The sequence below is a fragment of the Rhinatrema bivittatum genome, chromosome 8, assembly GCF_901001135.1.
Source record: "Rhinatrema bivittatum chromosome 8, aRhiBiv1.1, whole genome shotgun sequence".
Lineage (NCBI taxonomy): Eukaryota > Metazoa > Chordata > Amphibia > Gymnophiona > Rhinatrematidae > Rhinatrema > Rhinatrema bivittatum.
Window position 1 is genome coordinate 93,498,680 of NC_042622.1, and position 15,175 is coordinate 93,513,854.

Below are 15,175 nucleotides of genomic sequence, written 5' to 3' on the forward strand. Positions count from 1 at the left end.
TTACTTTATTAAAATTAATTCACAATACACATACCATTCATTCAAAGGTTTATTGAATTGCAGAGCGACAGAGCGGTAGCTCTTGATTGTTTTTGTTTAACATAGCAGTTCGCTACAAAGGTGTAACTTTTGATATACTAAAAGAGCAATTAGCCTGGTTAAAATAGTAGTACAGGGTGGCCATGTACACCCCTGTACTACTACCTCCATTGTATACAAATTTATCTCATTTATATTCATTGTAGCTATCCTGAAAATGTGACTTGTTTGTGGCTATCAAGGACCAGAATTGGCCACCCCTGTAGTAGTAGAACACCCTGCTCTGTCACAGGGAGATACATTCATTCATTCATTCTTAGAACTATCCCTGAAGTGGAGCTACATGCCTCTCATGTCTAGATGTGGCTTAATGAACAGTAAAAAGCAAGTGTCCCGTTCCCCCCCCCCCCCCCCCCCCCCCCCCACACACATACTTCCATCCCTAGGTGAAAACTGTTGTGAAATCCATGTATTCCTGGCAATATTCTCTGATCCAGATGGGAAAAAAAGCATCTCTCTTTTCATCAAAGTAGGCGTCAGTTTTTTCGCCAGATGGCATCTTGGTTTCGCTCCAGGCTTTACTGGGCAGCATTGTGAATGCTGGGCTGTCTTGTGTTTGTGGTTGATTTTACTCAGGGCCATTTCACAGATGACTGTATCATTCAGTAAATGACATCAATGGCATTTTGAATTTTCCAAATGTCCAGTTTGTTATATTAATAAAATAATTCATAGTGCTTTAGCCTTGTATCTCCTCATCATTTCGGAGCGGCACAATCATGTATTTTATAATGGCTCTGAAACACTCCTCGTTGGTAGATTTTGGCAACATGTTGCTACCTTTTTAATTCTCCCACTACCACCCCCAATTTGGTCAAGTACCATCTTTGTGTACCTACTGAGATTGAGTAGAAGGGTATGAAACCTCCATCTTGCAGAATATCACAATCAGCCAAAAGACCAAGAAAGGATGGCCTTCAGCACATGATTCAGATCTCACATTTGATCCTAGGTCCAGAGAGGACAAGAAGCAATGCACCTTCACCATTCCTCAGTAGATCTTTGCATTCAGTTTTCAGGAATGGCTTAAGTAAAGAGTTATGCACAAACCCAGCTCAAATTTCAGACTTGAGTTACATTTAAACGTTAACCAAAGACGTTGGTATGCAAGCCACACTGTAACTTTATCCTTTGTATAACAAAGCACAAAGTTATGAATGTAAAAATGATGCATAGTTTACACGCATAACATTTTGAAAATTCAGATTATAAATAAATGTTTAACAACTCTCTAAAATGCTCTCCAGTACACCCATTTTTTTTTTGCTGGTAAATTTATGCATCTAATAAATTGCGGACATATTTTAGGCAATTGAAAACTTCCATGGGGCCCTTGAGCTGGGATATGTGCATAACTCTTTATTTTAGGCTTCTAAGCCCCCACTAAGATTCTGAAAATATATCGGGTACTCTAGGGCAGAGCTCTGCTAGCCACATAGGTCCTGAAAAAGAACAGAATCTTTGCAGGCCGTGATAACTTTGACAGGATTAACAGAGAAAGATGAAGTTCATGTAGGTCCCGTCATCGTAGAAAGCTTGTGCACTCCCTGAAAAGATTACTGTTGCCTACAAGGGTTTCTAGGATGTAAAGTTCATGACCACCCCTCTTCTCTTCTCAATTTCCAAGTTTATGTGTGCAATTTGAACTGTGGTTCCAGTTTGCCTCTTTGGGAGCCCTTCTGGCTTCCTTTACTCTGGAGAGGTAGAGTAGACGCAGAGCAGATGTTCATCAGAAGAAGGTGCACACTGCCATGACTCCCAGCATCATATCCATTAGACGGTAGGAGCAAAATAAATTGAGCTCAAATCCACACTAATGAAACCTTAGGATACAAATTTCACTGCTGCTCTGCCCTTTTCAGACATTTCTTCTTCTATGCTGCCATCCTTCATGTTCAAAAGGGACTCAGTCGGTCAAGTGGGGGGTTTGATTTAACACTAATAACAGCAAAGAACTGAAGCCAGAGCACAGGGATGATTTTAATTAAGATGACAAAGAAAGAATGCCATAGGGGTAAATTACTGAAGGGAAATGTTATATTTCCCCACGTCTGATTTAATTAAAAAAGAAATGCACCAGGTCTGAAATGAATGATTTCCTTTTGCAGCAGTAGGCTGAAAGCCTCCATGTAAGTTTTTAAATTGACTCTCATTGGGCCCCGTCTGAAGCCTTCATCAACCTGCTCAAAACCAGAAGTGTCTTCAATGAGTCTTTAAAGCAAATTTGTTTTTTTTTTTTCTATCTGCAAGCAAAGTTCTGGAAATTGAAAACTGGTACCATGTTGCACTGCTGGCATAATTATCTTCTGCCTTTTGGTGGCTGTGCCAACACAGAAAGAAACCTAAGAATATCTGGAAATGTTAATCTATGTTTTTAGAAATGGGAATAGGTGGGATTTATCCAGCATCCAGCAATCAAAAGAGACAATCTGGACTTGCAGGTTGTGTAACTGTTGCCAGGCATGCGAAGGTCACAGGAAAATTGTGAGGTACTGGGAAAAAAAAATAAACAGGTTTGAATAGATTCAAATACTGCTTTGTGATTGATTGCATCCTGTACTGCAGCAAAATGGAAAGAACAGCCCTCAGGGAGCACGGAGAGGATCTTGATCTGACACCTGCTTTCTGTTACCTTCTGTAGGGATACTAAAAACAAGATCTAGTGTGAAATGTGCAACAGTGAGGCTGCAGTACTGGGAAATTATTAAGTCCTGTCCACAACAGCTACAGCAGAGCAGTAGGCATGCAAGAGACACACACCTTTCTCTGTCCCACCACAGAGCACCTTCAGCATGGAGAGCAGCAGTGCAAACTTCACAAACATATTCCAGTGACTAGAAAATACTTTAGAAAAAAGGGTCTTTGCAAAGCAGTATTTATTTAGCATGGACTCCTCTTACAGATATATTCTGGACCACACATTTTTTTGCAAAAAAATAGGAAATGGACAGAGGAGTATGAAATGAAATGACAAGACAAAGCTTACACCTAACGAATCTATGGTTTTACCTTCCTCTGAGCACCCCTCCCCCCCCCCACACACACTTTCCTCGTATTACTATATCTGAATCTACTGTGGTTCAAAACCTCTTTGTAAGCTATTAGGAAGAGTGGGATCTGCATCTAAATTTAATATGACTGCCAGAGCCAAAGCAAATTCTGCTGAATCCTCAGATAAACTGTCCCATGAATGACAAAAGAGAATGAAATCATAATTCTCTTACTTTACCTTGAGATGAGCCTATTAGAAAGAATATGTGGATTACTTACTTGCTGACTACCGTACAGTCTCCAGATTAGATTCACTCTTTTATCTACCGCAGTAGGCTGAAGCTGCAATATCTAGGGCAGAGAATTAATGGCCTGCTACAAAGCATAACAGCTGATTGAATTTGTAAGAGCAATCTGGCTTTCTCATGTTTTTTCAGGAAATAATGTTTTAATCCAGTTTGGTTGTAATAGAACAACCTTGTGTGGGTAGGTTGACAAAGCTCAGCACTTCTATAGAAATCCTTAAAGGGAAACTATCAAAAAAATAACAGGAGAGGTTTGTCTGTCATTGAGTCTCCCTTGCCTCAGTCCTTCATACTCTACCACAGTTGTAACAATCGGCAGCCATTGTGCTGTGGAAGACTGTAACCCTAAAACAAAAACATGCAAATTTTCATTAAAAATAAATGAAGGTAACCAAAAGGCTGTATACAAACTTAAAATCTAGGAAGGAGGTCATTTTTTTAAAATTCCTTCCTGATCTGTTTCAGGGGAAAGCCATTAGACTGGAGTATATTTTGCTGTTCTGATGGGAGATACAATTCTATATTTTGCATCGATGACTGCTCAAGTTGTAAAGAGTTAACAAGGAATTCAGCACAGCGGGCTGGCTGGCCACAGGCACAGCTGGCCAGCCTGGGTTTAAGTGTCTAAAGCGGAGAATGGCGATGCAGACATGGAGAGGACGCGTGTGATCAAAAGAAGAGCTAGGGAAGCACCGAAAGCAGCAAAAGCTCTCTCCTAAGCCCTTCCACACCACATTATCTCACTGCACGCTGTCCACCAATTTATTCACCCTGGGGCTAGCAGAGCTGGATTTAGACATACCGTAGGCGATATGGGCATGTGCCTAGGATGCCAAATTCTGAAGGTGCCACAAACTGGGACTCTCTTTCTGTTCTTTGATTTCCTAGGTCAAACCCCTCTCAACCATGCCTCCTATACTTATGGGCACTGTACTCTTAAATCCAGTCCTGGAGGGTTAGTGCTGGCAAGTCCTGGAACACATGGGCATGCATTCAGAGCTAATGAGGAGATATGGTGGCCTGTACTCATACCAAGCAACTACCTCACTGCCTCACCATCAGCTACCCACGCTGGCTGCTTAAGAGGTACTGGACAGGGTCCAGGCTCTGCTGCTTCCTCCATCTAAAAACCTCCTTAACAAAGTAAGCTATATTTTTAAACTTTCAGACAACAAGGACGAACTGTGATCCCCTGAATTCGCCCATGGCATTAGCTATTTAATACTTAGAGTGAGATAGGCAAAAATGTGCACTGGCTGCCCATTGCTTGGTTCCATACATTCAATCAACCTCAGCACCCAAGCAGCCATAGAGCAAACTTAGAAGAGGTGAAATAGCAGATTCCATGTACTGTGCACTGTAATCTCCATGAAGGTGCAATTGCAGTGGTCTATGGAAAGTAATTTAAAAAATGGATCCTGTTTGTTTTGTTTGAGCATGTGATCTCATATCTCGCAGACTCACCTCCATCAGACTCAGACATTGTGTCAGTTTCCCGTACTAATTACTCAATAGTACCCCCCCTCCACCGGTTGTTTGAGAAAGGAAATGTAAACCAGTGTTCCCCAACCAGTGTGCCATGGCAGACTTGTGTGCCTTCAGACTTGATCAGGTGGGCCACAGAAAAATCTCCACTTTCAGATGTTCAGATTCAGGCCAGCACCTTGTAGCAACAAGAGATTCCAGTGGTGGCTCTTAAACCTGCAGGAGCTCTTTTTGCGTGGATATGTGACATCATGCATGCCTCTCCTTCCTAGCTATAGCATGAACCCTGGAGTGTGGTAATTAATGAGCAGAATGTAGTGCATGGATAGCCGGACCCTAATCTGTGCAGTGCACAAAGCACCCTCGCATCTACCCCTTCCTGAGCATCCTTTGCCAGGTCCAATGCCCTGAGTGGAGAAGCTGTGCAATTGCACAGGGCAGCACACCTGGGGGGGCGGCATCGGGAACAGGGAGATGTCCTTGTGGCTACCAGTGGACACAATCTCACCGGCAGCGTAAAAAAGCAGGAGGCTCGTGCAGCTACCGGTGGACCTTATTCTACCAGCAGAGAAAGAAGCAAGAAGCCCGTGCAACCACTGGTGGACCCGATCCCACCGACAGCAGAAGAAACAAGAGGCCCACCCTCTGCACATGAATGACCCCAGAGCAGAAGGGGAAGCCCGTCTCACAGCTCCTCACGTGCTGGCCCTGCGATATTCAACACTCCCAGTTCTAGCACTTCTATGCTCATCTTGCGATTCACAAGATGAGCCTAGAGGAAGTGCTAGCACCTGAATGTTGAATACTGTGGGGCTGGCCTAAGGAGGAACTGCAGAACAGGCTTCAGCTCTACAAAGACTCAAGCTCTCCCCAACATAGGAGACACTGCATGGCAGCAGCAACTGAGGAGGAATAAGAGGCCCTGTGGACTCTGCCTGCCTAGGTTGCATGTGTGTATATATGAATGGAATCCTGCCTAGGGTGTGTGTGTGTGTGTGTGTGTGTGTATGTGTGAATGAGAGCCTACTGGGAATGGGTTGGTGTGTGAATGGAAGCCTTCCTGGGATAGATGGCTAGGGGTGTGTGTGTGTGTGTGTGTGTGTGTGTGTATGCATGGGAGCATGCCTGGGATGGGTGGAGTATGTGAGAATTGGAGCCTGCCTGGTATGGGTGAGTGCATGTGAATGGGAGCCTGGGATTTGTGTGGGTGGGTGTGAATAGGAACCTGCCTGCTGGGTGTGGGTATGAATGGGAACTTGCCTGGGTTGTGTGAGTGAGAGAGAGAGAATGGGAGCTGCCTGGGTTGTATGTGCGTCTGTGTGTGCAAGAGAGAATGGGAGCCTGCCAGGTTTGTGTGTGTGTGAGACAGAATGGGAACTGCCTGAGTTCTGTGTGTGTGTGTGAGAGAGAGAGGATGGGAGACTGCATGGGTTGTGTGTGTGTGTGTGAGAGAGGATGGGAGCCTGCCTGGGTTGTGTGTGTATGAGACAGAGAGAATGGGAGCTGAGTGTGTATGAGAAAGAGGATCGGAATTGCTTGGGTTCTGTGTGTCTGTATGTGTGTATGAGAGAGCATGGGAGATGTCTGGGTTGTGTGTTATTTCATAAGTCTGCTGTTTGAAATATTGTATTGGTGTTTGGGACATTTAAAAAAATTATAGATGAGTTTTTAATTATTCAATTTATTATTTGTCACCCCAACTCCTCCCTTTCAGTTTTCTGGGCCGTGAGCAGCACGCTGCCTACCGAATCTCCGCTCCTCTTTGCCGCCGCTGCTGCTCATGGCCCTCTAATGGTCAGTGCCCTAGGCCCAGGCCCAGCTCACCTAGTGCTCCAGCTAGCCCTGATAGAGAAATAAATGTATAAAGGTACAAATAGCTGGGGATTAAAGTATTTTGAAAGTTTATTACTAATCTATACCCGTAAAAGAGAAGTGGAATATATTGTTAAAAGCATTGCAGTATAGTGGTACCAAGTGGCAAAAAATATTTGTTTCAAGTTTATTTATCTTTTTGTTAATCCATTTTGTTCTTCCAGCATTAGGAGTGAAATAAAATTGTGTTATTTTTTTTTTCAGTGTCTGTTTTTTGAGACAGAAACATGCACACCATCCTCCTACCTACCAGGAAGTGCATTTTTATTTTATGTCCTAGCCCCTTCTCTCTTCCTGTGGGAGTTGGCAGAATGGGATTACCCTACCCAATTATACTGCAGAAGGGTGGGATGGCAGGGAAAGGTGATAGAGCCTTTTCCCCGTTGTGTCCAGGTTACCTCAGGTTCACAGGAGAACATTAATCACTATTAACATTTTAGTCCTAGGCACTGTGACAGGCAGGGAGCTCCTGTTTTGCTCTGAGGTGACAGGGTCACAATATCCTCAATGGCCCTCAGTATCTTCCATGAAAATGATCTCATATTTCTTTGAGAATTCACATAGAAAATCTACACTATGTGATTTATCGTGACTTTCCCTCCTGTGCCGTTGCTGTTCCTATTGTCTCTGGTATATCAGTTCTTTGCATGCAAGCTGGCTGGGTTTAGCTGCCTCATTAATTGGTCTGGCACTGCCAGTCTTGTGTTGCCTCTTGGAGATCTGTTGCAGACAGTTCCATTCTCCTTAATAAGATCGATTCTTAAACTGTATGTCTGCTGGTGTCACTGTCTGGTGTGCTTGCTAATGGGAGAAACTGTCAAAAATTTCTGCAGCTCAACAGTTTCTTAAAATTGATAAATACTGAAAGAATTTTATTGGGGGGGGGGGGTGTCAAACAATTCAAATTAATCTTTAGTTTTAACCAAGATTTTATTAGGATTTTTCGCATGTAAGGAAAATGCATTCAGTAAAAGAGATGAAAAGTTCTCTCTCTCAATAAACTGTTTTTTGTATTTTTTTAAAAGGACTTAATGGGTTTTAGATGACTAGTATCAGCTAAAACTTGTACTTTTAGTCTGCTGTGGTTCAGCTTCTAGATCTTGTCCTGCAATTCCCATGCACCCCCCGGGGAGTGTCATGTTTAGACAACATGGTGTCTGGCTGGTTAAATGACAAGAAACAGCAATGTCACCCAAGCCATCACAGCCCACATGAACCACGTGGATCCAACGTGTGTGCTGTTAATTAATCAACCTCTGTCCAAAACTCCCCCCTAAGCAACAGGAAAATGACAGGGCATCTTGTATGTCAAACATCATTTTTAATTTTATTTCATTTGTTTATTTTATAATCCGCTTTCCAGTACTTGGCAGTGAAGTTGCCAGTTCATTTCATCATCTTGTTTACTTTCGAAGAACAAGGTCGGCAGTTTTCTTCAAAATAATAAATACTTTAGAATAGGTAAGAAAAGGAACATAATTTCAAAGTTAAAATTCCTTCAGCACACTGAACCATTTTAAAGTATGTAGCAGTAAACAATGGCTGTGTTTTGATACAGAGGAATCCATTCATCATTGTAAATATTTTTTGTGTTCTATGGTTAGTTCTTTGATTGCACGTATCTACGGCACTGAAGGGTAACCTGTTTACGGATCTGCTGTAATTCACATACATAATGACTACATATTTTTTTACAAATGTTCAATGTTGCTATGTTGGTTGGGTAGGTTGCCAGGTTCTTAAGTGTTAACAGAAGGATGGAACTGGGAAAGATTTTCAGATTCAGCCCTTGTGTCTTGTGCTTTCTGCTGGGTATTTGAACATGAAATATTGGGGAGATTGGAAGATTACAGAAAAGAAACTTAACTCCACAAGACCCTGGATTTACTTTGCCTAATAACAGAGAGAAAAACGCAACAACTAGTTAGAATTAAATAAAGCCCACTGGAACTCAGTCAATGGCACAAATCTATTTGGGTGAATATGTATTTGTGGGCAGAGTGCAGGGTGCTAATGGAATATCTATAGTGGCACCTTTTCCAGCACACTCTGAATAACTTTTTGCATGTGTGCTAAATATCTCCTATCGCCATATATGTCAGTTGCTATGTGGCATAATCTGAATATTTCTTGATAGTCACTCTGCAGAGGTCAAGCCCTCAGTCATCAGAATGCCTTGATAGGAAAACATCCCTCTGCATTATGCATGTATTGAATTAAATGCAACCTTCAGAAGCCAAGGAAGCACATGGGCACAGTAATGATACAGGAAGGTATTCAGGCTGAAATTCTAGCAAAAATAGGCCAAGCTGTTGAGCGAGACTCATTTTTCCTTAGCAGGTGACTCCGGGGTGTGCTGAGGGGGCATGCATAATTCTATGATAATTGGTTCCTTTCCACTTACCACGACTCTGCCAGAGTCATTGTCATTAAGTTTTTTCATCTGAAGAAACACAAAATTAGTAATTCTGTATCCAATTATGCTGTACTTTCAAGTATTTTATTCTGCAAAGTGCACCAGGGCATAACATAATGTTACGATATAGAACAGTTTAGGAATCGAAACATTTTTTTTTGTTAGGTCTTCTTACATTTTAGTATTTTTCTTACATGAAGTGCCTGGCTTTATCTTTGCTGTAATTATTATGGATCTTGGCTCATAACGCTAGACCTAGCTGGTCCTGGATTTTTACATTGTGGCTGTTTTCTGTCTGCACCAAGGCCCAGGCCGCATGTGGACTTTGCACCAGAGTCATAAAGCAAAAGTCTGAGTGTTCATTTGCCGCAGTTACAAAGCACAGGCGATCACTTGCACCTGCTTTTTCTGCGAGTGTTATTTTGCTGGAAGAGTACGGTCTAAGATTTGAAAATTCTCTCCATGAGCATACTTTTTCCTTTCCCAACAACACCACGTTGCAATGTGACTAAAAGTCCACCCACTGACCTTTAGCTGCACCGCGGGACCACAGTTTTCAGATGACCAGTTAATGTGGCTAGAACCAGGGCCGGTGCAAGGGGATTTGGCGCCCTAGGCGAGCCTTCTTCCTTGCGCCCCCCCCCCCGGTCTTGGCCCCGACTCCTACCTCATTCTCAATCACACCCGCTGACTGGGGTTTTCTGGGTCGCGAGCAGATTGGGCACTGCTTGCGGCCCGCCAAATCTCCACTCCTCTTTGCCACCACTTGCGGCCCCATATGGCTCGCACCCAGTGGCGCACCAAGGGTCTCCAGCGCCCAGGGGCCAATGCATTTGTGTGCCACAGAAAATCAGTGGCATCTCTAGACAGAAGAATTTGTTTTGGGTGGGGGGGGAGCCAAAATGACATTTCTTCATCACACCCACCTCTATAGCATGGATCCTGCTTTAAAATTGGTTATAAAAAAAAAGTGTTGTTAAAAAAAGTCCAAAGGGTCCTCTGCATTATTTTAAAAAGCTGGCCAGTTTCACACTTCTAGTAAAACTACTATAAAATTATTTGATAGCCTCATTCAACTAATTCTATATGATTATGAGAATGAAGTCTGGAATATATAGGAAGGGACAGAATGTCAATACAAATCCTGCACCTCCAGTTCTGTATCTCTGTGCATCCACTGAAATTCCCCCAAACAATGGAGCTTGGATGTTTCCCTTACAGCTCATCATACTAAAAGATATTTTCAAATTCTGGTGTCACCTCACAGTAACAGCAGCACAAACACCTTCCACTGCCAGACACATTGTGAACTAACATAAAGCACCGCAAAAGAGACACCCAAAATCTATACTGCAATCCCATCATAACATAACAGTAATAACACCAAGGATTCAAACAATAATAACCCTACCTGTGAAAAAGCAAGGGTAAATATTACACTGGGTCCTGGGATAACAATACACCACCTACTGAGGAAACAAAACAAACCCGATTGCTATAGATCCCTATACAGACACTACATGCTAGCAGAATCTCTCATCGTGGTCACACACACAGAGCAGAGACAGACCCTCACCAAATACAGAATACAAAATAAAGGAGCACAAATTAGACAAAAACTGGAATGGAAACCCCAAGAAGCCAGACTCTGTGTATTAATAATGGAAAAACAGAACCACCATTCCTCATAAACAAATAAAATCAAGAAACAAAGCATCAGTTATAATAGTAAAACCATACCAATAAAATATTTTAAAACTACTGATAAATAGAATTTCTATTAATTAAAATCATATACATTTTTTACAATTTCCCAAACACCAATAAAATATTTCAAAACAGTACATATATCAAATAACACACAATAATTAAAATTAATAAGGATTTTAAAAAGCCCCTGCTGTCCATACATGGGAGCTCTTGATTTCCAGTCACCCTGATATTGTCGAGGATTAGGAGGTTATCCTCTCTCTCTCACACATACTCACATGTCCATTCTCTCTCACACATACACTGTCACATACATACACATTCATGCTCTTATACCCAACCATAACCTCTCGCTCTCACAGACACTGACACACTCAGGCTCTAAGGCACTCTCTCCCCCTCCACACACACCCCCACACAAACTCTTACTCCCCTGGATTTTCTCATACACACTCATGCTCTCACTCTCACTGGCTCCCTCACATACACACAAACACACACTCCCAGGCAAGCTCCCACTCGTTCTCACACACACACACACACACACACAGGCAAGCTCCTAGTCATTCTCACACTGAACCCCAGGCAGGCTCCCATTCATTTTCACACCACTCCCTCCCCATCCCCCAGGCATGCACACATTCATTCTCACACACACAGACCCCCAGGCAGGCACCAATTTATTCTCACACACACCCATACACCACAAACAGGCAGGCACCTATTCTCACACATACAAACCCCAGGAAGACACCCAAACATTCTCATTCACAGACACACCCTCAGGCAGGCACCCATGCATTCACACACATACACCCCCAGGCAGACTCCCATTCATACACATGCACACACTAAAGGCAGAGACCCCCTCTCTTTCTTTTGCCAGCAACCTCAGAGCCTCTCTCATTCTTCTGCTGCCACTGTCACTGCCGCTGTATGGCTATTGCGGAGGTGCTGATTGCTGCTATTGGCACTGAAGCCCATTCTGCTGCCTCCTCTGTGCAGGCCCCATGGGCTTCCAGTTCCTCTATGCTGATCTCGTACATTGTGAGATCCGCATAGAGAAAGTGCTACTCTTGCACATTCCCAAAGATTACATGTTCCAATCAGTAAAAAGTAATTTATTTCTTTTTACATTTGCTGTCTGATCTTAGTTTTCTAATCGGTTGGTCACAGGCTTTTTTTTTCCACCTTCCCTTTCTTATTTTTTTGCCAATTCCTTTTATAACATATTTATTTTCTCTCCATCTGTCTGCTTCCCTCAAACACAGGGTCAGGTTCTCATTCTCACATGCTTTCTCTCTCTCACATACACAGGCACTCATTCTCACATGCTGTCCCTCATACAATCATTTATACACAGTCTCTCTCTTGCACATGCTGTCTAACTCTCACTCCCACATGCTGTCTTGCTCAAGCACATGTTCTCACTGTCACATGCTCTCTCTCATACAATCATTCCTACACACAGGCTCTCACTGTCACATGCTGACTCACACACACAGGCTCTCTCTCACTCCCACATGCTGTCCTGCTCAAGCACAGGCTCTCACTGTCACATGCTCTCTCTCATACAATCATTCCTACACACGGGCTCTCACTGTCACATGCTGACTCACACACACACACACACGCTCTCTCTCACTCCCACATGCTGTCTTGCTCAAGCACAGGCTCTCACTACCACATGCTGTCTCTCACACACACAAAGGCTCTCCCATGCTGTCTCTGCAAACATTCAGGTCTTCACTCCCACACACACACACAGTCTCTCAACTCATCTCATACACGCACACATACACACTGTACAAACCCTCAGTCTCTCTCTCTCACCTCTGGGCCTCCTCTTCACGGGCCACTGCAGGATGGGCTCTGCAGCGGCCCCGGTCTTCTCGAGCCGCGCTGATCCTCTTCTGAACGTGGCAGATGCTCCTCCTCCTTCCGGCACGCGGCTGATGCTCCTCCTCTTTCCTGCCCGCGCGGCTCCGGCAACATTTTTCTTCCGGGGCCGCGCGGGCAGGAAAGAGGAGAAGTTCCTGCATTGGCTGATGCTCCTCCTCCTCCTTCCTGCCCGCGCGGCTCCGGCAACATTTTTCTTCCGGGGCCGCGCGGGCAGGAAGGAGGAGGAGCACCAGCATGTTTAGACGCGACTGTACCACGGCCCTGCAATCTTCTTGCTGTGTGTATCTGCCATTGGGATGACGTCCACCGGCGGCCATTGGCCGTCAGCGGCTCGGCGCCCCCTAATGCTCAGCGCCCTAGGCGATCGCCTAGTTCGCCTAGTGCTTCCGCCGGCCCTGGCTAGAACACTTTCCACCTGTGTACAATTGTCCTCACAAGGTACTCGGCAATTAAAGATGACTTTCTCTGATGCTTACTAAGGTTACACAGTGTGTCAGTGGTGCAGTACAAGGTGATAAAGCCCTAAAGTCCTGCAGTAGGTCAGTGGTTTTGCTGAGACTAGGAACTCACCAGACTCTGACGTTCTTTTGACTGCTGGATGTGTTGCGATCCCGGGTCGGCCCCGGGACCGCCACTCACCCCCGACTCGGCTCCGGTCCCCCTCCGGCTCCGTTGGGGCCGGGCAGGCCTCGCACGCGACGTTCCCACGCCAGAGTAGCAGCCGGCGTCCTCCCGCGGCTGGCCCCGCCCCCTAGCCGCGCGCGCACGCTAGGGCTTCAAATTTAAAGGGGCCAGCGCGGGAGAATCCTTCCACCTGGCTGCTGACGTCAGACGCTGCAGGGCTATTTAAGCCCTGCAGTTAGAGCACTCCCTGCCTTGCAACGAGGTTCCCAGGGTTCCTGCTTCAGTTGCCGCGTTCCTGATTACAGCCTCGCTCCGACCCGGTTTGCCTGCTGACCATTCTCCGTCTTGACCCGGCTCCGTCCCTGACTTCGCTTCTGGAATTCCTCTTCGGCTTCGGTACGACTTCTGACCTCTGACTTGACCCGGCTCCGTCCCTGACTCCGCTTCTGGAACTCTCCTTGGCTTCGGTACGACTTCTGACCTCTGGCTTTGACCCGGCTCCATCCTCGACTCCGACTTGTTTCCTTTCTGGACTCCGTCTCGGATCTTCATCGCTCCACTGGCCCGAAGATTCTCCTAAGTCCCAGCGGCTGGGCCCCTACAGGCTCCTCCTGGGGGGGCTCTGGCTTCCAGGGCGAATCTCCAAAAGTCCCAGCGGCCGGGCTCCTACGAGCTCCTCTCGGGGGAGCGCCGGTCTCCAGGGTGAAGAGATCACGACTCCAGGGCCCAACGCTGTCCAGCCTCCTTGTCATCCTCGAGTCCTTGGCCGCATAGGACTCCATCCAGTTCCGGCATTCAAATCCATCCTGTCCATCGAGCCGCCTCCCCATTGAGACCTGTAGCTGAGGTCCTCCGCAGCCTCCTTCTCTCGTCTCGACCGGCCCAAGGGTCCACAACCCCTAACAAGTTGCAAGGCCATGGACCCGGCGGACCTCGCAGGCCTGAAGGCCATCCTGGGCCTTGCCCTGAAACTCCAGCAGCAACAGAGCTGCCTCGACACTCTGATGTCGACGGTCCAATGGTTAGCAGACCGAGTTCAGGGGGCCTCCGCTGCCAGCTCTACGGCGTCTACATCCCGGACCAATTCTGAAACTGCCGCCCCAGTCCAGATGCCTGCCCCGTCCCGATATTCGGGGGACGCAAAGTCCTGTCGAGGTTTCCTGAACCAGTGTTATATCCGGTTTAACCTGCTGCCGGTACAATTTCCTACGGACCACGTGAAGGCCAGCTACATCATTTCCCTCTTGGATGGGAAGCCGCTGGCTTGGGCTTCATCCCTCTGGGAGAGTCAGGATTCCCGTTTAGGCAACCTGGTTCAGTTCGTCAAAGCCTTTTGAAGGATCTTCGACGAGCCGTCTCGTGCTTCCACGGCCGCCTCAGAACTACTCCAACTACGCCAAGGGAACCGTCCCCTGGAGGAGTTTGCCATGGAGTTCCAAACCCTTGCCACATAATTGGGTTGGGGAGCTGACAGTCTGCATGGCATTTTCCTGGAGGGTCTCTCCCCACGTCTCCAGGATGAGTTGGCAGGACGAGATCTCCCGGACAACCTCCATGAACTGATTGAACTGGCGGGTCGAGTAGACCGACGGATTCAGTGCCGTTTCCAGGAGCGGAGGACCACCCAGGGACAGTCCACCCGTAGGTCCACGCCTCCTTGTGGCCGGCCGTCGCCGCCCGCTCCAACTACCACTCACGGTGAAGAACCCATGCAGTTGGGCCGGGGTCCCCTCTCTTCGGAGGAACGGAAGCGGCGTCGCTCCCAGGGCTT

The 15,175-nt window shown here is 46.0% G+C and overlaps 1 long non-coding RNA gene across 1 annotated transcript; it reads right to left on the minus strand.

The window, feature by feature from the left end:
• Positions 1-2,060: 2,060 nt before the first annotated feature.
• Positions 2,061-13,505, minus strand: LOC115097950. The gene is made up of 2 exons (XR_003858372.1): positions 13,351-13,505; positions 2,061-2,591 (listed from the first exon to the last, which is right to left on the minus strand). It is a non-coding gene; the product is annotated as an uncharacterized LOC115097950 (long non-coding RNA).
• Between the last annotated feature and the right edge of the window lie 1,670 nt (positions 13,506-15,175).